Source organism: Bos grunniens, chromosome 21 (assembly GCF_055505025.1).
Source record: "Bos grunniens cultivar Pamir isolate PY7600 chromosome 21, Bosgru_T2T1.0, whole genome shotgun sequence".
NCBI lineage: Eukaryota > Metazoa > Chordata > Mammalia > Artiodactyla > Bovidae > Bos > Bos grunniens.
The window spans coordinates 5,494,730-5,521,216 of NC_141185.1; the positions used below are offsets into that span (position 1 = coordinate 5,494,730).

General features: G+C 49.3%; 1 protein-coding gene across 1 annotated transcript in view; it reads left to right on the plus strand.

Annotated features, from left to right (window-relative positions):
- The first annotated feature begins 25 nt into the window (after window positions 1-25).
- DEGS2 (delta 4-desaturase, sphingolipid 2) overlaps window positions 26-26,487 on the plus strand; it is a 53,271-nt gene continuing 26,809 nt past the window's right edge. The window contains exons 1-3 of the mRNA XM_086362969.1: window positions 26-162; window positions 12,304-12,422; window positions 13,797-13,909. The gene's annotated coding sequence lies outside the window, so the exon portion shown is untranslated. The remainder of the gene's footprint in view (window positions 163-12,303; window positions 12,423-13,796; window positions 13,910-26,487) is intronic.

Consider the following 26,487-nt stretch of genomic DNA (forward strand, 5'->3'; position numbering starts at 1 on the left):
ACTCATATATCACCAGGGGAGCACGGACCTCTTTATAATGTTGTTTTCCAATCTATGGACATGGTATAGCTCACCACTCACTGAAGACTTTTTATCTAACTGAGTCTTATGATTTCCTCCAAAGAGAAAGCCTGCGTGCAGCAGTGAAGACCCAGCACAACCGTAAGTAAATAAATAAAATTTTAAAAAATTAAAAGGTTAGGGGTATACAAATCCATTTTCAATTATGTTAGAAATGATGGAGGAAAAACTCATTAAATGGTTGCCCTTAGGCTTGTGGGTTGACGTAGCTGTAGCTGATTCATCAGACTGTTGAGTTCTCTCTGCTTTTGTGGATGTTTGAAACTGCTCGTAATTTTAAAATATACCTGAACCATTCAATGGTATTTATCAATGAAGGCCTATAGTTATTGAGCACCCGCCGCGGGCCACGCACTGTTTGAGTGTTGCTAGGATCCAGGAGGTCATATTAGCCTCACACCAGGCCTGAGGAGACAGCACCTGTCACAAGTGAGAGAGACCTAAAGGGCTGTGATCGCCCTGGGAGGACAGAGCAGGGGAACAAGTGTGGGGGTGTCAGGTCTAACAGAAACAGGTCCTCATCTTTCAGCAGCGGGCAGTCATTGGATTCTATCTGCTGCTGCTGCTAAGTCGCTTCAGTCGTGTCTGATTCTGTGCAACCCCATAGACGGCAGCCCACCAGGCTCCTCTGTCCACGGGATTCTCCAGGCAAGAACACTGGAGTGGGTTGCCATTTCCTTCTCCAATGCTGCATGTGTGCTAGGTTGCTTCAGTCGTGTCCGACTCTTTGCAACCCCAAGGACAGCAGCCCACCAGGCTCCTCTGTCCAGGGGATTCTCTAGGCAAGAATACTGGAATGGGTTGCCATTGGACTCTATCTAAAAGTGAAAATATAATTGTCAGTACAAGCCTATCACACATAAAGAGGTGAGAGTCAGAAGAAACAGCTAGCTCATATGTCTGCCTCTAAGGGGAGGACTTGAGGTGGGATGGGGTCAGGAAACTGCCATTTTTTCATCATAAGCCTTGTAGTTCTGTTTGTCCTTAAAAAATGTGTACCTGTTACTAACTTCATTGAAAATAAAACTTAAAAGCAGAAACAAAACAGAGGATCAAAGAGTTGAAATCACTTCCCCAAGGTCACACATGATGCAGAGCTGAGCCAGAGTTCAAACTTGAGATGGTGGTGAGCCCCACGGCCCCCCGGGCCTGTTGCTGAGGATGGGTAGAAGGCCATGTGGTCAGGGCGACCCGACTCATGCTTAAGACTGGTTCTTTTCACTATCAGATGGTGCTGAAGTTTGAGCCTAACAGAGAATGTTAATAAGTCCTTAATGAACTTTTTCACGTGTCTGACCTTGCAGGGAGGGCAGGGGAGGTTCAACGTCCACCAAGCAGCCCCAGCTCATGCTGGCAAATCAGCAGCGTTCTCCCAAAGCAGGCTGGGCTGTTTTGCAAGCACACGGATGGGCTGATCTCCCAGGGCGGCCACAGATGTGTCCGTTAGAGGGCTGGGTTTGAACTCAAGGCTCCGCATCTGGGGTTCCTCAGGGCAGTGGTGGGGTCAGAGCTGAGCCATTGGAGTCCGGGGAAGTAAGGCCTGTTCTTGATCACATGACGGGGGGTGGGGCTGTGGACCCCGGAGGCGGCGGCGAGGGCCAAATTTCCCCCGGGCCTTGATCTGGGAGTTGGCCCGGGTGCGCGGAGCTGGGGAGGGCAGCTGCAGCAGAGGAGAGACTGGGGCTGGAGAAGGCGGAGGGGGAGCGGGGTGGGTAGGAGTGTCTAGGCCCGGGGAGCAGGACTGGCTAGGCCCGGGGCGCAGGCTGGGCCAAAGCCCGGGGCAAGGTAGGGTGCGGCAGAAGGCCAGGATGGCTGGGGCGGAGGGGCGGGCGGGGAAGAGGAGGGGGGAGGCCGGGAGGCCGCAGGGCTCGGGTCCCCAGGGCTTCGGGGCCCAGCGAGGATTTGTGTCTTTATCCCCCAAAAAAGCCACTGACGAGTCTGGAAAGCTTGCTCCGCCGCTAAGTGAGGAAGAAAAGGCGGGAGCTGCAGCTCCAAGGTGCGGGGGTCTGAAGCCTAGGGGCGCAGCGAGGAGGCGGACCTAACAGCTGCGTCGCCCCCCCCCCCCAGCCCCGCCCGGCCAGAGACGCGCAGCGCGAGACCCCGCCTCCTCCGCTGGTTGGCTCGGGGCGGTGGCACGTGACCCGGGGAGGCCAATCCCCGCGCTGGCCGTGCCCCTGGACCCGGGGGGTTCGCGAGCTCGGCCGCCTGGAGAGGCGCGGACAGATCGGCCGGCAGGGGGCGGCAAAGGGGCGGCCCGGGCCTTCGGGGAAGTCACTAGTGCGGGCGGTCGCGGGTTGACCGTCAGCCATTCTCCGGCCGTCCACTTGGCCAAATGACCCATTTCTGTGAACTTACTCTGACTCGTGTGTTGACCGAGGCGGTCCGGTGTCCGCGAACAGCGGTCGTTTTCCGTGTGGTCTGTCAGGGTGTCCCTTGTGCAATCCTGCTCTGCTGGGCCCGAGTTCCAAGGCCCTGAGAGTGGGAGTGTAGGGGTCTATGGGAGCCTTTGGAACTACAAGGCCTCTGTCCTCCCCACTAACACTCACCCTGCCCCTTTGTGAGGTCCCGGACTTCTGAGTCTCAGCGTCGTGCTCGCCGCGTCCTCTAGGAAGCCTTCCCTGAAGCCCCATGGCTAGACTCCCTGGGGCTCCCCAGGACTCTGCGCTTTCCTCTTCTTCTGAAGCATCCTTATTTGGGGAGGTTTCTTCTGGCTCAGCCGGTAAAGAATCCGCCTGCAATGCGGGAGACCCGGGTCCGATCCCTGAGTTGGGAAGATCCCCTGGAGAAGGGAAAGGCTGCCCACTCCAGTATTCTGGCCTGGAGAATTCCATGGACTGAACAGTTATAAAGAGTCGGACTTGACTGAGCGACTGTCACACTTGGATTTACAGAGGGCAGGGGTCCCTTCCCCAGCCAGGGGCCCAGGCTCGTTGCGGGTCCATGAAGGCGAAGTAAAGGGCTAAAGTTTTTCTGTTCAGTTCAGTCGCTCAGTTGTGTCCGACTCTTTGCAACCCCAGGAACCGCAGCACGCCAGGCCTCCCTATCCTTCACCAACTGCCAGAGTCTACCCAAACCTATGTCCATTGAGTCGGTGATGCCATCCAACCACCTTATCCTCTGTGGTCTCCTCCTCCTGCCCTCAGTCTTTCCCAGCATCAGGGTCTTCTCAAATGAGTCAGCTCTTTGCATCAGGTGGCCAAAGTATTGGAGTTTCAGCTTCAACATCAGTTCTTCCAATGAACACCCAGGATTGATCGCCTTTAGGATGGACTGGTTGGGTCTCCTTGTAGCCAAGGGACTCTCAAGAGTCTTAGGGCTGAAGTTGGCCCACTGGCAACTGACTGGGAGGAGATGCAGACAGGGAAGCCTCTTCCAGGGAAGTGGTGCCTTGTGAGGGCTGGGAAACCGGCCGCGTCCTCTGACCCCTCTGAACCCCCATCTGGACCAATGACTGGTTACGGAGGGGGACCAGTGACTGGTCTCAATCTGTCAGGCGGCCCCAGGGTAAGGAAGATGTTCCTTAGAAAGCATCCAAGGGAGGATTCTCTGTACTCAGTATTCATCCTGTGAAAACAGCAGGCAGCGTTTGAGAATCAAAACTAAGGAAAGGGCAAGGCAAAGCTTGTCTTGTTCTGCTGCAGAGGCCACTCACCCCGGTGGGAGCAACGCCTTTGCCAAAACACAACACAAAAACTGATGGTTACTGAGTTGTCTCACTGTGGCCTCTCTCCAGGCAAAAGGGTAGCTCCGAAGTCGCCAAGGAGGCCCTAGTATAAAGAACCACCTGCAGATGCAGGAGACATAAGACATAAGAGATGCAGGTTCCATCCCTGGGTTGGGAAGATCCCCTGGAGGAGGGCATGGCAACCCACGCCAGTATTCTTGCCTGGAGAATCCCATGGACAGAGGAGCCTGGTGGGCTACAGTCCATGGGGTCCCAAAGAGTCTGACACGACTGAAATGGACTTAGCACGCACACAAAGGCACCAAAAGGTGTGCAGTGAACAGTTTATCTCCACTTAACCACTTTCTGTAGTGTTTTTGTATTTTATTCCTATCTTTTCTTGACTAGACCAACTACTGATTTAAGCTGTTTTCACTCATGTGGGATCTTAGTTCCCTGATCAGGACTTTAACCTCGGGCCCTCTGCAGTGAGAGCCTCCATTTCCAACCCCTGGACTGCCAGGGAATTCCTACTATTTTCAATTAAAAAAAAATTATTTCTACTGGATTTATTTTACTTGAAGTAGTTCTACTTTTTTTTTTCCTTCAAAATCATTTTATACTTTTATCTTTATTTCTGTCGTTCTATTTCTATTAGGATTTTGTGGGTAGTGGCGTATTTTAACCTCTAGTTTGAGTTAGATACTTAGTTCATTAATTTCTATTCATCCTTATTAATAGAAATATTTAAACCCATGTATACCTATGGCTTGGAGAAGGCAATGGCACCCCACTCCAGTACTTTTGCCTGGAAAATCCCATGGACGGAGGAGCCTGGTGGGCTGCAGTCCATGGGGTCGCTAGAGTCAGACACGACTGAGCGACTTCACGTTCACTTTTCACTTTCATGCATTGGAGAAGGAAATGGCAACCCACTCCAGTGTTCTTGCCTGGAGAATCCCAGGGACGGGGCAGCCTGGTGGGCTGCCGTCTATGGGGTCGCACAGAGGCGGACGCGACTGAAGCGACTCAGCAGCAGCAGCACACCTATGGCTGATCATGTTGCTGTATGGCAGGAACCAACACAATATTGTAAAGCAGTTATTTTTCCATTAAAAATAAGTTAAAAATAAAAAAAGAAGTATTTAAAGCTATGAATTTCCTTCTGAGTACTCATTTAGCTGTAGGTTCTTGGGTTCTCATACACAGTGTTTCAGTTGTAATTGTTTTCTAGATATTCCAAAATTTTGACCTGATTTTCTTTTGTAAGAACAATTTGAGGGTTTTAAAATTTATAGGTAGTAACACCTTTTTGTTTTGTAGTTTGGTTATAATTTCTACTTCCATTTACATTGTGATTGGAGAATGTTGTCTGTTCTATATTTACTTTTTGGAATGTATTAGTTTTTTCAAAAATGTGGTCTAATATGTGGTCAGTCTTTGTGAATGTTCAGATGTCCATCTGCAAAGCAGCAGCCTGGTTTTAAAGTACAGTTTTATATAAATTAAATCTATCTTAATAATTATATTATTGTCTTCTTTAGTCTTCATTTTTTGTACATATCTGTGTGAGATGAATTAAAATTTCCTACTACTGATGTGCATTTTACTCTTCCTCCTTCTATTTCTTTTATTGTACGAGTGTGGACTCTGTTGCTTGATGCAGGATTATTCATGAATGCAGCTTTGTGCCTGTTAGATCTGTGGCGGCTTCACTGGGACTCGCGCTCCTTCTCATTACAAGGTGCGCCTCTTGGCCCACTTAAGGTTTTGCCTTGAACTTGACCCCTGCTTTCTGTTTGTTTGCATTTGCTTGTTATCCCTTGCACCTTCCTTTTATTTGCATTCTTTCTGAGGCTTCTGGTTTGGGAGTCACTTTTACCTCCAGCTTAGAGTTGAATGTGAACTGTCTGACAGCCATGTCCCTTTCCAGATGAGTTTATATATATTGATGTGACGAATCTTGGATTCAGTGAAGTCATCTTATTTTATGTTTTCTATTCTTGTAGTTTATAAAATATTTGCTTAATTCAAGTGCAAGCATTTCTTCTGATATTTTGGAAATTTTGTAGCTGTGTACTGACGATTACCTCTGTAAATGTATATAACACACTTAATCCTTTATTTCTCTAAGGAGATGTATTGACTCCCAGCTATGAATAGTGATAACATTTACAATTTTTATTTAGTTAGTTATTTGGCTTCACCAGGGCTAAGTTGCAACATGTAGGGTTTTTTAGTTGCAGCATTCAAACTCTTCCCTGATAGCTCAGTTGGTAAAGAATCTGCCTGCAATGTAGGAGACCTGGGTTCGATCCCTGGGTTGGGAAGATCCCCTGGAGAAGGGAAAGGTTACCCACTCCATTATTCTGGCCTAGATAATTCAATGGACTGTATAGTCCTTGGGGTCAAAGAGAGTCAGACACGACTGAGCAACTTTCACTCATTCAAGCTGTTGCTTGCAGCACGTGGGAGCTCGTTCCCTGACCAGGAATCAAACCCAGGCACCCTGTTGGGAGTTTGGAGTCTCAGCCACTGGACCACCAGGAAAGTCCCAGTGATGACACTCTCATGTCTTTCCTTTCTCCTTCCTTCTCTCCCCATCCTTACCACAATATAACTTTAAATGAAAACAAATATCAGGATAAACACATCAATTTATATCATATACATGTACACAATGGGCTTCCCTGGTGGCTCAGATGGTAAAGAATCTGCCTGCAATGCAGAAGACCAGGGTTTGATCCTTGGGTAGGGAAGAATTCCTGGAGAAGGAAATGGCAAGCCACTCCAGTATTTTTGCCTGGAGAATTCCATGGACAGAGGAGCCTGGCAGGCTACAGTCCATGGGGTCACACAGAGTGGGCACACGACTGAATGACACAGCAGCAACAACACTGTGTCTAACATGTCATGGGTTTTAAGATGCCCCCGGATGTAGTGACAGCTTTCTAAATCAAAACAAAAGTCTTTCCTATCCCACAGTCCCAGTGGTCACACCCCAGATGGACTTCAAGGGCATCTTGATTTTTTTAAATTTTCCCTCTGAACCATAAGTCCTTGCTGGGGCTACCAACAGAGTCCCTGTCCTCTCTGGGGCCAGTTGGAGGAGGTGTCCCGTGTCCTTGCCAGTGATCGCAGCAGGAGCTGCCTGGGTGGAGCAGCTCCAGTGTGTCGCCTGGATTCCGGGCACACAAAGCTCTGTGTTGGTGTGGGGCGGGGGAGGGGGCGGGGGGCGGTGGGGGCGAGCAGATAGTGGAGGGAGACGGCATCCTGCCTTGGTGCTCATCTTTCTCCAACCTCTTCTGTGCATCTTGGCGTGGCTGACACTAGCTCCAAGCAAATCCCATTTGATAACATCCTATTCAGGCCTTCTGGAAGGTTCTCAGGACCCTGGATTTCCCAGAAGTCCCCATTGCAGGGGCCCCGGGTTCACTCCCTGGTCAGCGTCCTCGGTCAGGGACCTAGATCCCACATGCAGCAAGTAAGACCTGTGCCACCAACTAAGTAAATAAATAAAAATAAACATTAACCATAAAAGAAAAATGGAAAATAAGCCTCACCACTGGTCTAAACGCTCAGCCTGAACAGCACCTCCTCCTGGAAGCATGAGTCCTCCTCTCCTCTGGGCCCCCACAGCCTGACTGTGCAGGCAGGGGTACCAGGCCACCGGAAGCCCAGGCTCCATCCTCGGACCCAGGTCTCTGCCACCCTTCCTAGGGGAGCAGTGGCCACAGAGCTTCCTGAGAAGAGCGCCGGGCTCAGACAAGGCCCACTTTAACCCAACTGCAGTCTCCACGGTTGCAGAAGTTGTGAAGACGAACGGAGAGTCGTTGCCAGGCAGCTCCCCTATGCTGGGTAGCAAGGAGTCTTTGGTGGAGACAGTCCTGCCTGCCAGCCCTGGAAGCGGCTCAAATACAGGGAACGAGCATTAATGTCTTCTATACTGTTATTATATTAGCTTTATTGGTGTATTTAGATTAAAGTGTGAAATCTTAAGTGAGCAGTCAGATGAATGCTTCCACATGTCCACACTGTGATTCCACACCAGTCAAGTTAAAGTACATTTCGGCCCCAAAAGTCTACCAAGAGCAAATGCTATTCTGACTTTTACCACCATAGATTAATTTCCCCTGCTTTTTGCACTTTATATCAATGGAATCACACAGTCCGCTCTCTTGGGTCGGGCTTCTTTCACTCAACATTATTATGTTATCCATATGTTATTATGGGGCTTCCCTGGTGACTCAGACGGTAAAGAATTTGCCTGCAATACAGGAGGCCCAGGTTCAATCCCTGGGTCAGGAAGATCCCCTGGAGAAGGGAATGGCAACCCACTTTAGTATTCTTGCCTGAAGAATCCCGTGGACAGAGGAGCCTGGCGGGCTACAGTCCATGGGGTTCCAAAGAGTTGGACACGACTGAGCGACTCACACTTTCACACTCGTGTTATTGTACTAATAACAATAACAACAACAGGTGGACTTCCCTGGTGGTGCAGCGGCTAGAGGACTCTAGAGCTCCCAATTCAGGGGGCCCAGGTCCGCTCCCTGGTCGGGGACCTAGAGCTCACAGGCCACGACTAGGACTCAGAGCAGCCAAAAAATATATTTTTTTAAACAACAACAACAATAAGGATTGTACCCCCGTCCCTGGGGCCTGGCACATGGCGTGTGATTAGTTAACAGTGAGTCTTGGTTGAGGGAACTTGACCCATTCCGGTTGTTCTTTTGTGGGAGAATGTGACCTGACTCAACTCCATGGTTGGCAGCTGCTCTGAAAGTGGAAATCAGGACAGCAGAGAACGCCAGGGAGTTCATTTCACTGGTCGCTGGTGTCTGCGGTTCGGCTTGGCTGTTTATAAATGCCCCTGGCAGCATCCTTGGCTCACCCCAGAAGGGTGCCTTCTGTTGCCTCTTGGAGCTCCGGGGTCCTGCCCCACCACACCCACTCCCAGGTCACCGACGTGTCTGCTCCTTGCCTGGGCTGGGTGTCCAGGACTCCGCTCTCCTCCCCTGCGGTCTGGGGTAGATACTCAGGAGGTAAGACATGCCAAGATGCCCCTGTGCTTGGCCTTTTTTTTTTTTTTAATAATAATAATTTTATTCATTTATTTATGGCCATGCCGGGTCTCCATGCTGCGTGGGCTCTTCTCTGGTTGCGGCGAGCGGGAGCTCCTTTCTCGTTGTAGTGTGTGGGCTTCTCGTTGCGGTGGCCTCTTTTTGTTGTGGAGCACTGGCTCTAGGCTGTGCGGGCTTCAGTAACTGAGGCGCGTGGGCTTAGTCATTGTGACTCACAGGCTCAGTTGCCCCTCAGCACGTGGGATCTTCCCAGACCAGGGATCGAACCCGTGTCTCCTGCATTGGCAAGTGGATTCTTTACCACTGAGCCACTAGGGCAGCCCTGGGCTTCGTTTTGATGTGGGGAAACATTCCCCCGTTGTACTCCAGAGCCCCCATGTCGAAATCTCTGGCTGGTGTCTCAGTCCCTGGGCTCCTAGGGGGTGGGTTCTCGGTGGTCCTGAAGTCCCTCCTGAAGTCCCTCTTTTTCCCAAGATCCCTTCCACAGATGGGAGACTGAGGCTCCAAGTGCAGGCCGAGTCTTCATACAGGGAGTGGATGAGAAATGCACTCAGCCAGCACCTATTAGGCAACTGCTGTATACCCCATGTAGGCACTGAGGACCCAGAGATAAGCTGACCTGTCCAGGCCAAGGAGATCCCAGCTCCAGGGAGGGGTCTAGGGAAGCTTCACCAAAGGATTAGCCTTAGACAGGTCAAGGGGACTTTGACCAGGTCTAAGTGAGGGTATTCCAGGCAGAGGGAACCGCCAGAGCAAAGGCTTTGCATTGGAGCATCCAGGGCCTGCCATGGGCGGTGGCTGGATGGGAGAGGCAGTCTGCTAGCGAGCCCTGGAGACACCTTTCGAAGCAGGTGCAGGACGTGGGCTCTGGGCCTTCAGTCCACCCTCGACGAGACCCTGTGCTGACCCCTGAGTAAATCTCTCCCTGTGGCGGAGAGATGAACAGAGCGAGGGTCAGCGAATCTGTGAATGGGGTTTGAAACCCGCAGTCCATGCCAGGGAGGCAGGGAGGGCTGAGTGAGCCAGGGCCCTAGGCCCAGGGGTGAGGAACTCAGCACGAGGATTAGTCTTGGTTCTATTGGTCATGCTTGCGGCTTTCACCTTCTCAAGCAGGCCGTTCCTGCACTCCGCTGGTGACGGGGCAAGCTCAGCTTCCCTGGCAGGGCCAACTGGAGGCTTGACCACCTCCCCTGATCCAGTCATCGACGGGCTTGCTGGATGCGCTTGTCTCCTTCAAGGTCTCAGGTGCCGTCTCCTTTGCTCTTTGCTGAAGTACAGGTGTCCCTGTTTCAGCCCCTATGGAGTTAGCCCCAGAAGCAGGGGCCCAAGAAGAAATGCTGATGGGAAATTCACTCTTAAATGGATTCCTGTTGTGATTCAGTCGCTAAATTGGACCCGACTCTTTGGGACCTCATGGACTGCAGCACACCAGGGTTCTCTGTCCTTCACTGTCTCCTGGAGTTTGCTCAAACTCATGGCCATTCTTTTCCCCTTCTCTGCCTGCCCATCTGTCCTCATCTGGGGGAGGGGGACCAGAGGCCCCTCCCTGGGCCATGCTCAGGGCTCTCAGCTCTCCAGGCCCCAGTCAAGGAGATGGGGAGAGGGGCCCCCAAAGCAAATTTTCTCTCTTCCTGCAGTACCCTCCTCCCCCCACCCCTTCCCCCTACCCCTCTACCCCTTCCCCTACTCCCCAGCTATGCACAGGACCAGGGATTCTGCCCTCTGGAGCCTTCTTACCTCTGGCTGCTTGCTTGTGGGAAGGTAGGATGGGGGGCCCTCCCCTCAGGGAAGCCTCCAGGTGAGGACCCGGCGAGGAAAGGGCAAAGGTTCAAGGCAGAGGCTGGGCTGGGTTGCCTCTGTCCAGGGGCAAAAGGCCAGGGTCCATGATGACCCAGCAAGAGCAGGGGAGGCTGGCTGCCTTTCCGACCAGCAGGGGGCGCAGGCGGGCCTTGGGGGTGAAGAAGGGTGAGCCTCAGCCCGGGCTTTAAAACATTCAAATAGATGACAATGGGAAAAAATGCAAAACCTCAAGGTTGAGGATTATGTTATATAGCATGGGAGATAACTCAGTGCCTCTCAATTATATTATATAATTATATATAATATATTATATATAATAAATGTATTATGTATATAACGAATATAAATAATATATATAATTATGCATTATAGCCTCAGATAGCCCCAAGGAACTGTTCCAAAGGGGTAAGGGAGAAGCCAGGCTATATAGGAGTTTTTAAAATAAAATAAATAAAAATGAAATTTTTAAAATGTGAAATTTTTATTTTCAGATTTTATTTGTGAAAATAAAAATGTAGTCGAACATCAAAAGATTACTGCTAGTAACAAAAACCAGGCCTCTCAAGTTAATGATTTTAGTGCCTTTCTGTGTATAGGAAGGTGCAGCAGTCTGGGCTCAATGAAATTATTCCTTCGATATGCATCTTAACTATCTCAGGCCAGTATCCAGTTTTTCTCTATCTTGAATCCCCTCAAGGCGCATTGTATGGGCGGCTGCTGGGGCTGATCGCTTAACGGTGGGCAACATCCCTTGTCAGGGGCTTCTCAGTTAGCACTAGTTGGAAAGAATCTACCTGAAAATGGAGGAGACTTAAGAGACATGGATTCAATCCCTGGGTCGGGAAGATCCCCTGGAAGAGGATATGGCCATCCACTCCAGGAGAATCCCATGAATAGAAAGAGCCAGACATGACTGAGCACAGAGATTGTTTGCTGAAAAGGCCGGCAACATTTTGCCCATATAGATTTTTTCTGATGTATTTTTATTTCAGTTGTATTGAGATATAACTGACATACAGTATTGTATAATGATTTGACTTACATCATGAAATAAACATCTATCCTCTCATAAAGATACAAAATTGAGATAGAAAAAAATCTTTCCCTTGTGATGAGAATTCTTAGGATTTATTCTTCACAACTTTCATATATAACACGTTATTGTTTAGTCACTAAGCTGTGTCCAATTCTGCGATCCCATGGATTGTAGCCCACCAGGCTCCTCTGTCCATGGGATTTTCCAGGCAAGAATACTGGGATGGGTTGCCATTTCCTTCTCCAAGGCATACAGACATTTTTTATTGTTTCACTTGATCTGTGTTTGTAAAACTCGGGGCATAAGCATTAAAATAACAATCCTGGAACCACAGCCCCTCCTCCTGGAAGTGATCCCAGCCCTCCCCTCTTGGAAAACATTCTTCCAGCCCTTCTCCAGAGCATTCGCTTATGCAAGGACACACACACACACACACACACACACACACACACACACACACCCAGCAAGATACCAGGCTCCCAGATGCACTCAGAGACACATATTCACCCGGACACGCAGGGACACGCCGACACGGGAACTCTTGCAGCACATAGGGAAGTTGATCAGAATACTCTCCAGTGTGGGTGTATTTAGGCAGACACATTTCTAGAGAGGAATCTAAATACGTTTTATTTTTACAGGTTTTGCATAAGAAACCTCGCCTCCTTTTCCGATCCTCTTCCTGCCACGCCAACAACAGGCATTTCACGTTTCCAGCCCATCTTCCACGCTGCGGGTGAGGCCAGCTGCTAGGTGCAAGGTGGGCCACGTCTAAAGTCTTCACAGCTGATGACACACTGCCGGGGCTGTTTGGGTGGTGGTGATGGGGTGCCCTGGATGTGGGCATGGGGTTCGGATTCAGGAGGATGCCCTGAAAGTGAGGGCAATGTCGGAGGTCAATGGCTGGCCTGTAGCCCTTGACCTTCTTTAGGGACATGTCTGAGGCCTTGGGGACTCTTTGGATTTGTGTGGGCCACAAACATTGATTGGCCTCTGAAAATCCAACCACGTTGAGCTGCAGATAGACCCTGGAGAAACCCCTAAGGAGAGTGCTCTCCCACACTCGGGGTTTTGGGTCTACCTGTACGCATGAGGGCCCAGCCACTAGCCTCCAATTTCACCGTTACCCCCACTCTATTGAATGCTAGAGAGTTCTCTTCAAAGCCACTCTACCCCAATGGGGGTGGTTCTAGCCTCAGCAGAGCCCGAGGGGGCCTGACTGGTTGACACTGATTTCTGCAGTCTGTGGGTGGGTGTGTTGTCATGGGGAAGCATCGTGACACCCAGCTCCAGGCCCAGCTCGGAGGGTGTTCCTGTTGGGTGGTGCTGGCAGTGGAGGTGAAACCGCATGACTCAGATGGAGTTTGCACCCAGCCAAAACCCAGATAGGGACTTGAGCCCACTGTCCTTTAATTAAAATTGCATACCTGGTCTCAGGACTTAATGAAGCCCAGGTTCTTTATGTTTCGTCGCGGAAAGATTTCAGTGCGAGACAAAGTGATGAGTGGATTTAGAGAGAGACACATTCCGTAGACAGAATGCGATCTGTCTCAAAAGCAAGGTGGGCCTTGGGAGAAACACAAGCCACAGAGTGTGGGCCATCTCAGAAGGCAAGAGGCCCCGGAAAATGGGGTGGTTAGTTTTTTATAAGCTGGATAATTAGTGGGAGGCTTCCCAGGTGGCTCAGTGGTAAAGAATCCACCTATCAATGCAGGAGACCCGGGTTCAATCCCTGGATCGGGAAGACCCCCTGGAGAGGGAAATGGCAACCCACTCCAGTATCCCTGTCTAGAAAATCTCATGGACAGAGGAGCCTGGTGGGCTGCAGTCCATGGGGTCTCAAGAGTCGGACACGACTTAGTGACTCAACAACAGCAACGAGTGGGAGGTTTATTCCACCTCTCTTGGTAAAGGGGCAGAGGTTTTTAGGAATTGGGCCACTGCTCAGTTTTTGGCCTTTTATGGCCGGCCTCTGGACCGTCATGGCGCCCCTGGCCATGCCGTGTAGATAAGAGTCACAATAAGCATATAAAGAGGCTCAAGGTCCTCTGGAAGTTGAATCTTCCACCATCTTGGACCCAGTTGGTTCTAACCAGTTTATGTCGGGTCATCAAGGGCTCTGTCTTTGTTTCAGAGGCTGTGCCCTGCCCTCTTCTCTCCTGTTTCAAAGGCATTCACAGGCCTCAGTCCCTGAACAAGATCTGAGCTTCAGAAGGCATCTCTGCAGGCTGCCAGCTCCGAGAGCAGGTGAGCCCCGCAGAGAAACCCGAACAGGACGTACAGACAGGTGTGGATGGAGATGGGAGAGGACTGAGTCTGCAGTGTGTCCGCCCTGGGCTGCCCCTGCGCCTGGCTGCCAACCTGTCACACCCGGGCCTGGGCTGGGGATCCGGCCCTGGAGACCAAGAACCTTCCAGAGCTTCGATTAGAAGCCTCAGCCCCGTGGAGCGTGCACAAGCCGTACAGGCGTGGGTCAGAGCTCGTGTCTCTGCTGCACCGAGCCTCTGTTTCCTCAGCTGTCCCGTGGTGGCGAGGTGTTTATTATCAGCTCGGGGGACGCATCGCCGTGGTCTGGGGCAGAGTCTGACTTCTGGTTCGGAGTTGACTCAGGCCCAAGGGGCTGGCACTCCCTCCCAAGTCCCAAGCATCCATCCACCCTGATAGGGCTCCTCTGTCTGTGGTTGAAACCCTCCCCCTGTTGAATCAGGGCAGACGTCTCCAATGGGTTTTATTTTTATCCTTCAGCCGCATGTGTCTGAAACCACCGAATCAGAAAGGTGTCATAAATTAAATCTCTACAGGAGTCCTTGGAGCCTGGCTCCCTGCCCAGAATGCCAAGGGCCCCAGGAGGAGGCTTCTGCCAGTCACATGAGCAGCTTGGCTCTCCCAGCTGACGGGTGCTTCTCCCGGAGGGTCTAAGATGTGCCAGGTGAAGTCTTGGGTGCTTCCCACACAGGCTCCCACCTATAGCCAAGTGGAGTAGCTATCCCCACTTTACAGATGGGGAAACTGAGGCTGGGAGGTGAGGCTTGTCCCAGGTCACCCGGCAGGTGAGAGGCAGAGCTGCCACCCCAGCTGGGTCTGCCTGTGTCCAGAGGCTGTGCTGCCCCTTGTGCAGAGCGGGAAAGACAGAGGTCCCAGAGGTCACTGTTGCTGAGTCTTACTGCTTGCAGCAGGACAGGCCAATAAATGGGGAGACGAACTGTTGGGGCAGAGAACAGCAATTTTTTTGGACAGCCAGCACACCGAGAAGGTGGTGGATTAGTGTCCCAGAGAACCATCTTCCCTGAGCTAGAGTTCAGGCTTCTTTTCCTTTTTTATTTTCTGGCTGTGTTGGATCTTAGGTGAGGCATATGGGATCCTCATTGAGTCCTGCAGATCTTTCATTGAGACGCAGGAACTCTGTAGTTCAGGCACAAGGGCTCATTTGTTCCGCGTCACATGCAATCTTAGTTCTCTGACCAGGGATCGAACCCATGTCCCCTGCTTTGCAAGGTGGATTCTTAACCACTGGACCACCAGGAAGGTCCCTTCAGGCTTCTCTCATACTGAAACGGGAGGGGTAAAGTCCTGGTTTCCGCCAGACGCTGGAGGGGATACGTTAACTTTCTTCCTTCCCGCAGCCATTCACTGGTGGGCCTGGTCAGGACGTTTCCTGTGAGCTGAGCAAAAGTTTTTTAGCTTAACTCACATTACCTGGGAAGCAGGGTTCCCAGAGATGGGCCGTGGTGTATCATTTAAGCTGATAGGCATCATCCCTTTTGTGGTTAACTTGTGCATGCGTGCGTGCTAAGTCAGTTTAATCGTGCCCGACTCTTTGTGACCCCATGGACTGTAACCCACCAGGCTCCTCTGTCCATGGGATTTTCCCGGCAAGAATATTGGGGTGGGTTGCTAATTCCTCCTCCAGGGGATCTTCCTGACCCAGGGATAGAAACTGCATCTCTTATATTTCCTGCCTTGGCAGGCGGGTTCTTGACCTCTAGCGCCACCTGAGAAGCCCCAATTAACTTGTAATCGAATACAAAGGTCTTTTCTACTCTATCGTGACCACTGCTGCGGGGGGTGGGTGCAAGAGAGGTGAGCCTCCAGCTCAGGCTCACAGATCTAGCAGCTTCTGGAGGAGGTGACTCTTGGACTTGGCGTGAGGGGTTTGGAGAGAGATGGGGAAGGCACGTGAGGTGAGAGACGGGGGACACGGGGTCGGGGGTGGCATTGGGGGGTGGCCGGAGGAGGGGCTCAGACTTAGCTGTGTGGGCAGAGCTGGCCTGGTCTGAGCCCGCTGGTTGGGCGGGGGGGTGCCCCGAGGTGGGAGAGGCCCGAAAGGGTGGGCACGGCAGCCGTTCCAGGACTTCCTCTGCACAGCGTTGCTGAGCAGTCTGTGGCCAGGCTGACTCGTGTTCTTTTACAGGCAGTATCTCTTCTATCTCTTCTTGGATGCTTTTGGCATTTTTCTCTTTGTCGTGAGTGTTCAGAAATTTCTTGATGGTGATGTCTGGCTTTTCTGTTGTAACTATTTCCTCTTTTGTTCACTTTTTAATTCAAATGTGACATATATTAAATGCAAACGTTTTCGGAGTACGGCTCCAGGAATTTTCACATTTGTCTACACCTGTGTAACCCCCACCTGGTCCAAATGCTGACCACGACTTCCGGCCTCCATTGGGCTCCCTGGCACCCCCAAAGGAAGCCGCTATTCTGACCACCAACCCCACTGATTGGTTCTGCCTATTCTCTTTTTTAAATTTATGATTTTATTCATTCATTTTTGGCTGTGCTGGGTCTTTGCTGGGCGCGCAGGCTTTTCTCTAGTTGCGGCGAATGGGGGCTGCTCGTCATTGTGGAGTGTGAGCTCCTCGTTTCGGGGGCTCCTCTTGTTGGGGAGCACGGGCTCGAGGGCCCTCAGGCTCAATGGTTCTGGTGCATGGGCGTATGCCCCACAGCATACGGCATCTTCCCAGATCAGGGATCACACCCGTGTCTGCTTCATTCGCAGGTGGATTCTTAACCACTGAGCCACCTGGGAAGCTTGGTTTTGCCTACTGAACGTCACGTCAGTGGAAACATACAGTCTGTATGCTTTTGTGTATTTTGTTCTAAATAAACTTTAAAAATTGTAGAACAATTTTAGATTTACAGTTACTGGGAGGAGAGCCCAGATCTCCTGTAGTCATGCTCGTTAATGTGGTAGATTCGTTACGATTAGTGATCACACAGCGAAACTTAATTACTAACTGGAATGCGTACCTTATGCAGATTTCCTCTATTTTTCCCCGATGTCATTTTTTTTTTTTTTTTATTTGGCTGCACTGGGTCTGAGTTACAACAGGTAAACTCTCAGTTGCTGCATCTGGGATCTAGTTCCCTGACCAGGGATGGAAACGGACCCCCTGCATTGGGAGCCTGGAGTCTTAGCCACTGGGCCACCAGGGAAGTCCCCCGATGTCATTTTTTCTGTTCCAGAATTCCTTCCAGGACACCACATTATGTTCAGCTGTCATGTGTCTTCAGGCTCCTCTTGGCCGTGACAGTTTCTTAGACTTTGCTTGTTTCTGATGGTCTCGGCAATTTTTTTTTTAAAATGTGGACCATGTTTAAAGTCTTTATGGAAATTGTCACAATATTGTTTCAGTTTTATGTTTGATTTTTGGCTGTGGGGATGTGAGATCTTACCTCTCCAACCAGAGATTGAACCTGCCCCTCTGCATCGGAAGGCGAAGCCTTAACTACTGGATCACACGGGCCAGTCCCCTCGGCACTTTTAAGTAAAGTCAGGCATTTTGTATTAATACCACATTTCTCAGCTGGGGTTTATCCGACATTTTTCTCATGATTAGACTCGAGTTATAGGTTTGGGAGCAAGACCGCAGAGGTGAAATGTCATTTCCTCACATCAAGGGCACATGCAAGCAGCGAGGTCCATCGCTGCTGATTTGACCTCGATCGCCTGGCCGGGGTGTGTCTGTCGGGCATCTCCTCCTGAACTGACTCTTCCCCTCCCCTCCCGTGCTGTCCTCTTTGGAAGGAAGTCATGGTACAGCCCACACTTGAGGAGTTCGGGGTTGTCCCTGAGGGTGGGGCATCCTCAAGGAATTCTAAACTCCTTGGAATTCTTCCGCATGGGAGATTTGTCTCTTCTCCATTTAGTTACTTCCTTAATCATTTATTCATAGCAATATGGATGCATGGGTATTTATTTAATGCCGTGGGCTACAATCCAATGCCGTTTTGTTTTTCTTTCTTCTTCTGAAATATAGTTGATTTACAGCGTTTGTTAGTGTCTGGTGTATAGCACAGTGAAAAAGAACGTATATATATTCTTTTTAAGATTCTCTTCCATAATAGTTGATTACAGGATATTGGATATAGTGCCCGGTGCTATACAGTAGGACATTGTTCTTTGTTTTATGTATAGTAGTTTGTATCCGCTAATCCCAAACTTCTAACTTCTCTCTCCCTCACTCCCTTCCCGCTTTGGTAGCCGTAAGTTTATTTTCTCTGGGTCTGTTTGTAAACAAGTCCGTTTATATCGTATTTCAGACCCCACGTATAAGCGGTATCATACGTAATTTGTCTTTCTCTGCTTCACTTAGTAGATAATCTCTGGGTCCATCCACGTTGCTGCAAATGGCATGATTCTTTTTCTATTTTATGACAGAGTAATGTTCCGTTGTACATATTAATGTATACCACATCTTTATGCATTCATCTGTCAATGGACAGTTAGGGTGCCCCCATGTCCTGGCAACTGTAAACAGTGATGCTGTGAATACTGGAGTGCAATTAGAATTTTCATCTTTTCTGGATCTATGCCCCAGAGTGGGATTGCTGGGTCATATAGTAACTCCAAGTTGTTTTTTTTTTTTAACTCCAAGTTTAATTATTTAAGGAGCTTCCATACCGTTTTCCACAGCGGCTGCACCAATTTACATTCCCACTAACAATGTGGGGGGCTTCCCTTTCCTCCGCACCCTCTCCGGCATTTGTTATTTGTGGGCTTTCTGATGATGGCCGTTCTGAACAGTGTGAGGTGATACCTCATTGTAGTTTTGATTTGCATTTCTCTAATGGTCAATGCTACTTTATTTTGTTACTCAAATTCTCTACACTTGGCCATTGGGAACTCCTGCAAGTGGCTCCTGGGTCTCTGTCATGCCCCGTCACTGTGCTGTGTGTGTATGGGTGTGTGTGTTGAGCACTTCCTTACTTTCTGTAACTTCAGGGTGATCTCGGTTCATTTTGTATAGTTCTTACCCTAGTCTTGCTGCTGCTGCTGCTGCTAAGTCACTTCAGTCATGTCTGACTCTGTGTGACCCCAGAGACAGCAGGCCACCAGGCTCCCCCATCCCTGGGATTCTCCAGGCAAGAACACTGGAGTGGGTTGCCATTTCCTTCTCCAGTGCATGAAAGTGAGAAGTGAAAGTGAAGCCGCTCAGTCGTGTCCAACTCTTAGTGACCCCATGGACTGCAGCCTACCAGGCTCCTCCGTCCATGGGATTTTCCAGGCAAGAGCACTGGAGTGGGGTGCCATTGCCTTCTCTGCACCCTAATCTTACCATCTGCCTTTTCTCCAAAGAGCACCAATTCTTTTACTGGAGAAGGATATTAGAAATCAAAATCAACTGTGATCATAGTTACTGCTGTGTTCTTGTTAATACTAGGTGTTCTCAGCTAACAAAGCAAGGCGATCTATTTGTGTCTATGTTAAGCTAAACGTAAGTTTAGACTGATTGAAATCAGTTACTGCATGGAATGTTACAGCCTCTTGCCCTTGTTTATCTCAACCTCCCACTCCAACAGCAAGAAACCTGGCTCTCACCCTCGGCCACCTATTTTCTTAATTGTTCAATTCCAGGATACCTCTAGAGTGGTTCTAGAATTGTTAACACCTGTCCCCATGGGAAACTATCAACTGGACCACAGTTCCTTTTGTTTAATCTTATTTTTGGCTGCACTGGGTCTCGTTACGGCATTCGGGGTCTTCGTTGTGGTTTGCAAGGTCTTTCCTTGTGGTCTGGGGGCTTCTCTGTAGTTGTGGTGCAGGCTCAGTCACTGTGGCTTGTGGGCTGAGTGGTCCCGAGAAGTGTGGGGTCCTGGTATCCGACCTGGGATCGAACCCTCCTCCTCCACAGCCTTGTCTACCCAATGAAACTAGGCCATGCCGTGTGGGGCCACCCAGGATGGACGGGTCATGGTGGAGAGGTCCGACAGAATGGGGTCCACTGGAGAAGGGAATGGCAAACCACTTCAGTATTCTTGCCTTGAGAACCCCATCAACAGTATGAAAAGGCAAAAAGATAGGACACTCAAAGATGACATGAGTCTGGGTAGGCTCTGGGAGTTGGTGATGGACAGGGAGGCCTGGCGGGCTGCAGTCCATGGGGTCGCAGAGTCGGACACGACTGAGCGACTGAACTAAACTGTATGAACGTACCAGCTTCTGTTGCCCCACATCCTTGCCCAGTTTATTATCTCCAGGAACGGGCTTCCCAGGTGGCGCTAGTGGTAAAGCACTCATCTGCTAATGAGGAGATGCGAGAGATGCTGGTTCAATCCCTAGGTCAGGAAGATCCCCTGGAGGAGGGCGTGACAACCCACTCCAGTATTCATGCCTGGAGAATTCCATGGACAGAGGAGCCTGGCGGGCTACAGTCCATGGGGTTGCAAAGAGTCGGACACGACTGAAGCAACTCAGCACAGGAACTGGCTATCGTGGCAGGGGTAGTCTTTTCAATGTCAACAGGGCCCCAAGATGTCAGAGCATCAGAAGTATGGAAAACAAATAGCTGTGAATAATACAACCGGCCCCGTGATGTTGTGACGCCATTTTAAGGTCTCCTTGGGGGTGATGATAGAGGAGGCTTTTAGAGTAGGGCATACATTTCCCTAAACAGCATGGAAAATATTTTATTGTGAGAATAGGAAGGAAAGGACACAGGTAGCAAGTATTAGGTGTCCTGAAACCGTGTAATCCTGACTGGGACTTGAACATGGTCTTTTAACTGAGGTCATACCCCTGGCCTTAGTACTTAATGAAGTTCAGCTTCTTGATGTCTCATCGCAGAAAGAATCCAGTGAAAGACAAAGTGATAGGTGAGAAGTGGATTTATGCAGAGAGAAACACACTCCACAGACAGAGTGTGGGCCATTTCAGAAGGTGAGAACAGTCCTGGGGGATGGGGTTAGTTTTTAATAGGGGTGGGTAATTCCCTGGGCTAATGAGTGGAGGGAATATTCCGGCTACTTTGGGGAAGGGGAGGGGATAGCATGGGCTTCCCAGGTGGCGCCAGCGGGAAAGAACCCGCCTGCCAATGCAGGAGACATAAGAGACTTGGGTTCCATCCCTGGGTCGAGAACATCTCCTGGAGGGGGGCCTGGCAACCTACTCCAGTATTCTTGCCTGGAGATTCCCATGGACAGAGGAGCCTGGTGGGCTGCAGTCCGTGGGGTCACAAAGAGTCGGACACGACTTGGCAACTGAACAACAATAACACCCAATAAAACAGATCTGAAATTCCCAGCATCTCTAACGATATCTCCGTGGAATTCTAGAGTGTGTTAAAAATACGAGAGGTGCGTATGTTTTGCTGCTGTTGTCTGTTTTTTAACAATACAGTCTCAGTGTTTGGGGGGCAGTCACGTTACTAGGGGCATGAGCTGACGGGAGATAAAGTCTCTGTGAAGGAGGTGAGCGGGACTGGTGTGTGTGATCAAGAGGAAGAGGCAGTTGTCATGGTCCTGCTCGGCAGCTGGAGGGCTTCTCTCTTGCAGGGAGAAGCCCGTTCTGACTCTATGCTGGAACTCTTTCTTTCTTTCTTTTTTAATATTTATGTATTTATTTGGCTGGATCTCTTTGCAGTCCAAGGGACTCTCAAGAGTCTTCTCCAACACCATAGTTCAGAAGCATCAATTCTTCGGCACTCAGCTTTCTTTATGGTCCAACTCTCATATTGCCGTACAAGACTACTGGAAAAACCATAGCTTTGACTAGACAGACTTTTGTTGGCCAAGTAATGTCTCTGCTTTTTAATATGCTGTCTAGGTTGGTCATAGCTTTTCTTCCAAGGAGCAAGTGTCTTGATTTCATGGCTGCAGTCACCATCTGCAGTGATTTTGGAGCTGCCTCTTGAGAAACCTGTATGCAGTTCAGGAAGCAACAGTTAGAACTGGACATGGAACAACATACTTGTTCCAAATAGGAAAAGGAGTACATCAAGGCTGTATATTGTCACCCTGCTTATTTAACTTATATGCAGAGTACATCATGAGAAACGCTGGGCTGGAAGAAGCACAAGCTTTAATAATTCTTCTCGTTAATTTAAATTTTTGTCAAACAAAGTTCAGTTTAAAAGGCTGTTAGGAATGTTTTATATGCACCATAAATAAAAGGTAATTTAATTTGAGCTCATTTATCATAATAATGAGCTGACACTTGTCCATGACTTGCTTAAGTACATGAGATATCAGATATGCAGATGACACCACCCTTATGGCAGAAAGTGAGGAAGAACGAAAGAGCTTCTTGATCAAAGTGAAAGAGGAGAGTGAAAAGTTGGCTTAAAGCTCAACATTCAGAAAACTAAGATCATGGCATCCGGTCCCATCACTTCATAGCAAATACATGGGGAAACAGTGGAAACAGTGGCTGACTTTATTTTTCTGGGCTCCAAAAGCACTGCAGATGGTGACTGCAGCTATGAAATTAAAAGACGCTTGCTCCTTGGAAGAAAAGCTATGACCAACCTAGACAGCATATTGAAAAGCAGAGACATTACTTTGTCAACAAAGGTCCGTTTGGTCAAGGCTATGGTTTTTCCAGTGGTCATGTATGGATGTGAGAGTTGGACTCCAAAGAAAGCTGAGCACCGAAGAATTGATGCTTTTGACCTGTGGTGTTGGATAAGACTCTTGAGAGTCCCTTGGACTACAAGGAGATCCAACCAGTCCGTGCTAAAGGAGATCAGTCCTGGATGTTCATTGGAAGGACTGAGGTTGAAGCTGAAACTCCAATACTTTGGCCACCTGATGCGAAGAGCTGACTCATTGGAAAAGACCCTGATGCTGGGAAAGATTGAGGGCAGGAGGAGAAGGAGACGACAGAGGATAAGATGGTTGGATGGCATCACCAACTCAATGGACATGAGTTTGGGTGGACTCCGGGAGTTGGTGATGGACAGGGAGGCTTGGCGTGCTGCAGTTCATGGGGTCGCAAAGAGTTGGATACAAGTGAGCGACTGAACTGAACTGAAAAAATAAAGTCTGCTCTAACTTGCATTGGGTCATATTAAGTATTTTAATTGAAGGTCTGTGGGTTCCCATTTTATAAAATCAGTTTGTAGATACAAAAGACTTATTTTAATTTTATTTTATTATTCATAATGTTAGAGCATCTTTGCCCAATATGGGATATTTTAGAGCAAAGAGTACTATGACCATGGGAAGTTTACATAAGGCTAGTGTTAAAGTGAATTATGTCTATCTCCTCTCTATTTTATATTCAGTTTCTTCCCTAAGATTATAGGGGTCACAGTGCTCAAAGTTGGTGGGATCCCCAGGTATGACAATCTTTTGAGCCCCAGTAGTAAGTCCATGAAGTTTTCTCAGGGGGTGATGTTATTAATAGTGAAAGGTTGTTGTTGAATCACGCGAATACACCGGGATTCTTGGCCCCCGGAGGAGAAGAATTCAATCCGGGGCCAGAGACGAGGCTTGATCACTCAGAGCTTTTGTGAAATAAAGTTTTATTAAAGTATAAAGGAGATAAGAGAAAGCTTCTGATATAGGCATCAGAAGGGGGTAGAAAGAGTACCCGCCTGCTAGTGTTAACAATGAGGTTATATAATCCAAAGAATGTCTGGAGGTTGTAAAGACCTCATCAAACCTACTCCCATAATTTACATTTTAAGATAACACTGTCCTCAGGCAAGATACATCCTTGTAAAGACCAGGTCTACTCCCATAATTAACATTTTAAGGTAACAGAAGGTTGAATCCAAAGACTGTCCTTAGGCAAGATACATTATTATTATATAATCCTAAGGAATGTGGAGAAAGAAAAAAAGTTTGTCCTTCCTCCTCGAGAATTCCAGACCCCTCTCTCCTTGGGGACCCCTAGACTCCTTATCAACCTGCCTAGGAAATGACTCTCTCAATAGCAAGTACTAAAGCTAATTCAGAACCTGGGGCTTCTCTGGTAGCTCAGCTGGTAAAGAATCTGCCTGCAATATACAGGAGACCCAGGTTCAATTCCTGGGTCAGGAAGATCTGCTAGAGAAGGGATAGGCTACCCACTCCAGTATTCTTGGGCTTCCATGGTGGCTCAGACAGTAAAGAATCTGCCTGAAATGCGGAACACCTGAGTTCGATCCCTGGGTTGGGCAGATCCCCTGGAGAAGGGAATGGCTACCCACTCCAGTAACTTAGAACATATATAATAGAATCATGCATGCATGCTCAGTCGTTAAGTCATGTCCGACTCTTTGTGACCCTGTGGGCTATAGCCCGCCAGTCTCCTCTGTCCATGGGATTTCCCAGGCAAGAACACTGGATTATAGCAGCACAAAAGCTAACTGGTGTGTTTTAAATCTTTTTGTTAGATAAATTCTGTGGTGTTTTTGTTAGTATAGTTATATATATATTATATAGTTATATATATATAGTATATATTATATATATATTATAGTATAGTTATATATATATATATAGTTATATATATATATAAATAAATATATAATTTATTGCTTTCTAAATTTTGTACCTCCAGTTGGGTGAAACTATGACTTTTAATTTAAGTATATATGTAAAAATTATTATATATTTTATAAATTATTAAAATATTTAATATATATATACTTTATGAAAAAATTATTATATATTTTATAGATATGTATAAAATATATAATTTATGTATTCACCTTTTGCTGCCTTTCTTCCTTTTTTCCCCCTCTTCTCTACCACTCCTCCTTTTCTTTTCTTTGAGGCTTTTATTCTGGTTCATTCTGTGATTTTTAGTTTCTGGTTTGGGCTGATAGGAATAAGGAGGGGCAGGAACAAGGGCCCAGTGGTCACCCTCAAGGCTGCAGCCCCTGCCTGGGATGGTTCTTTGGGGATCCCCTCCCCTTCCTCCCATATCTCCACCAGTGTGGTCCCTCCGATTCTTCTGGGTCAGGGGGAAATTGCAGCAAGGCAAACCACACAGCCACGGCCCTTCCCCAAGGCCCTGCAGGGTGTCATGGTCCCTGGGGTGGGTGTGCTGGCAGGGTGATTCTGAAGAGGCCTCCCCTGCTCTGAGGGCCAGGCTGAAAGGCAGGGGACCCTCCAGGGCAGCTTGGTTTGCCCACACGCATCAGGGCTGCCAGGTTGGGGCCCCGGCCACAGCACTTCGAGGGAAGTCACATCTCTGTATTTTAGGCCACAGCACTTGGGGGCCTTTGGAAACTTAGCTGGTTAATCATGAAAAAGGGGGACCCCGGGGAACGTCCTCTGGCCTCTGGGCAAGTAAGGGTTCAGACTCAGAACAGCAGCGACACCGACGCAAGTTTGCCAGCAGGTGGCGCCACGCTCCCGGGCAGCCCCTGCCGTCTGGTGGGACCAGTGAGTCCGCCAAGAGCACCTCCTTCCATCGGAGGCCCAACCACCCCGCTTCAAAATGTAGGTTTTATCGTCATTCAGGTTTGGTGAAGCCAGCAGATCAGGGAGCCACTGCCCTGAATGAGACAGTCCGTCCTGCATAGCTTGCAAGAGCGGGGGCGGGCCACCAGGGCAAGTTCGAGAGCAGAGGGTGTGAGCCCGAAGCAGGGCAGGAGCCTTTATTGTGGTTTCCAGGAAGGAACGGGTGAGGCGTGGTCAGCATGCTTCGGGTTAGTTAGTTTGAATAATTTTTTAAAAATATTTTTGTTTCTTTTTGGCTGCGCTGGGTCTTCCTTGCCACACGCCTGCTCTCATAGGAGGGGCTATGCTTCCCTGTGGTGTGAAGGCTTCTCATGGCGGTGACTTCTCTTGTTGCTGAGCACGGGCTCCAGGCGGGCTCGCTTCAGCAGTCGCGGCTCGTGGGCTTTGGAGCACAGGCTCAGCAGCTGTGGCTCCGGGGCTTGGTTGATCCGAGGCATGTGGGATCTTCCCAGACCAGGGCTCGAACCTGTTTCCCCTGCATTGGCAGGATTCTCATTGGCTGTACCACCAGGGAAGTCCACTTTGAAGAACTTCTAAGCTACTTTAAATTTTATTTTTAATATATATTTTGGCTGTGCCATGCAGCATGTGAGATCTTAGTTCCCCAACCACGAACTGAATCTGTGCATTGGAAGCCTGGAGTCTAGACCATCGGACCGCCAGGGGAAGTCCTCGTTTGAAGAGTTTCATTCAGGTTGTATGTCGAGTTGTCTGGTATCTGGCCTTGGGGTGATCCGGGCAGGGGAACACTGGCCCTGAGGACAGAGCAGGCAGGCCCCCACATAGGTGAGTTTGCCCTGTAAGAAGGGGGCTTCCCTGGTGGCTCAGATTGTAGTCTGCCTGCAATGCGGGAGACCCGGGTTCGATCCCTGGGTTGGGAAGATCCCCTGGAGGAGGAAATGGCAACCCACCCCAGTATTCTTGCTGGGAGAATCCCATGGACAGAGGAGCCTGGCAGGCCACAGTCCATGGGTTGCAAAGAGTCAACCACGACTGAGCGACCAACACTGGACTGGCCCTATAGGAAAGGCATGCTCCCGGGCTAGGCTTTCACCATCTTTAGGAACTGGCCAGCCCTGGAGGGTGGTCTCTTCAGGGTCAGCAATACCCCAGGATGTCAAGACATCAGAAATACAGAAAATCGGGACTCCCCT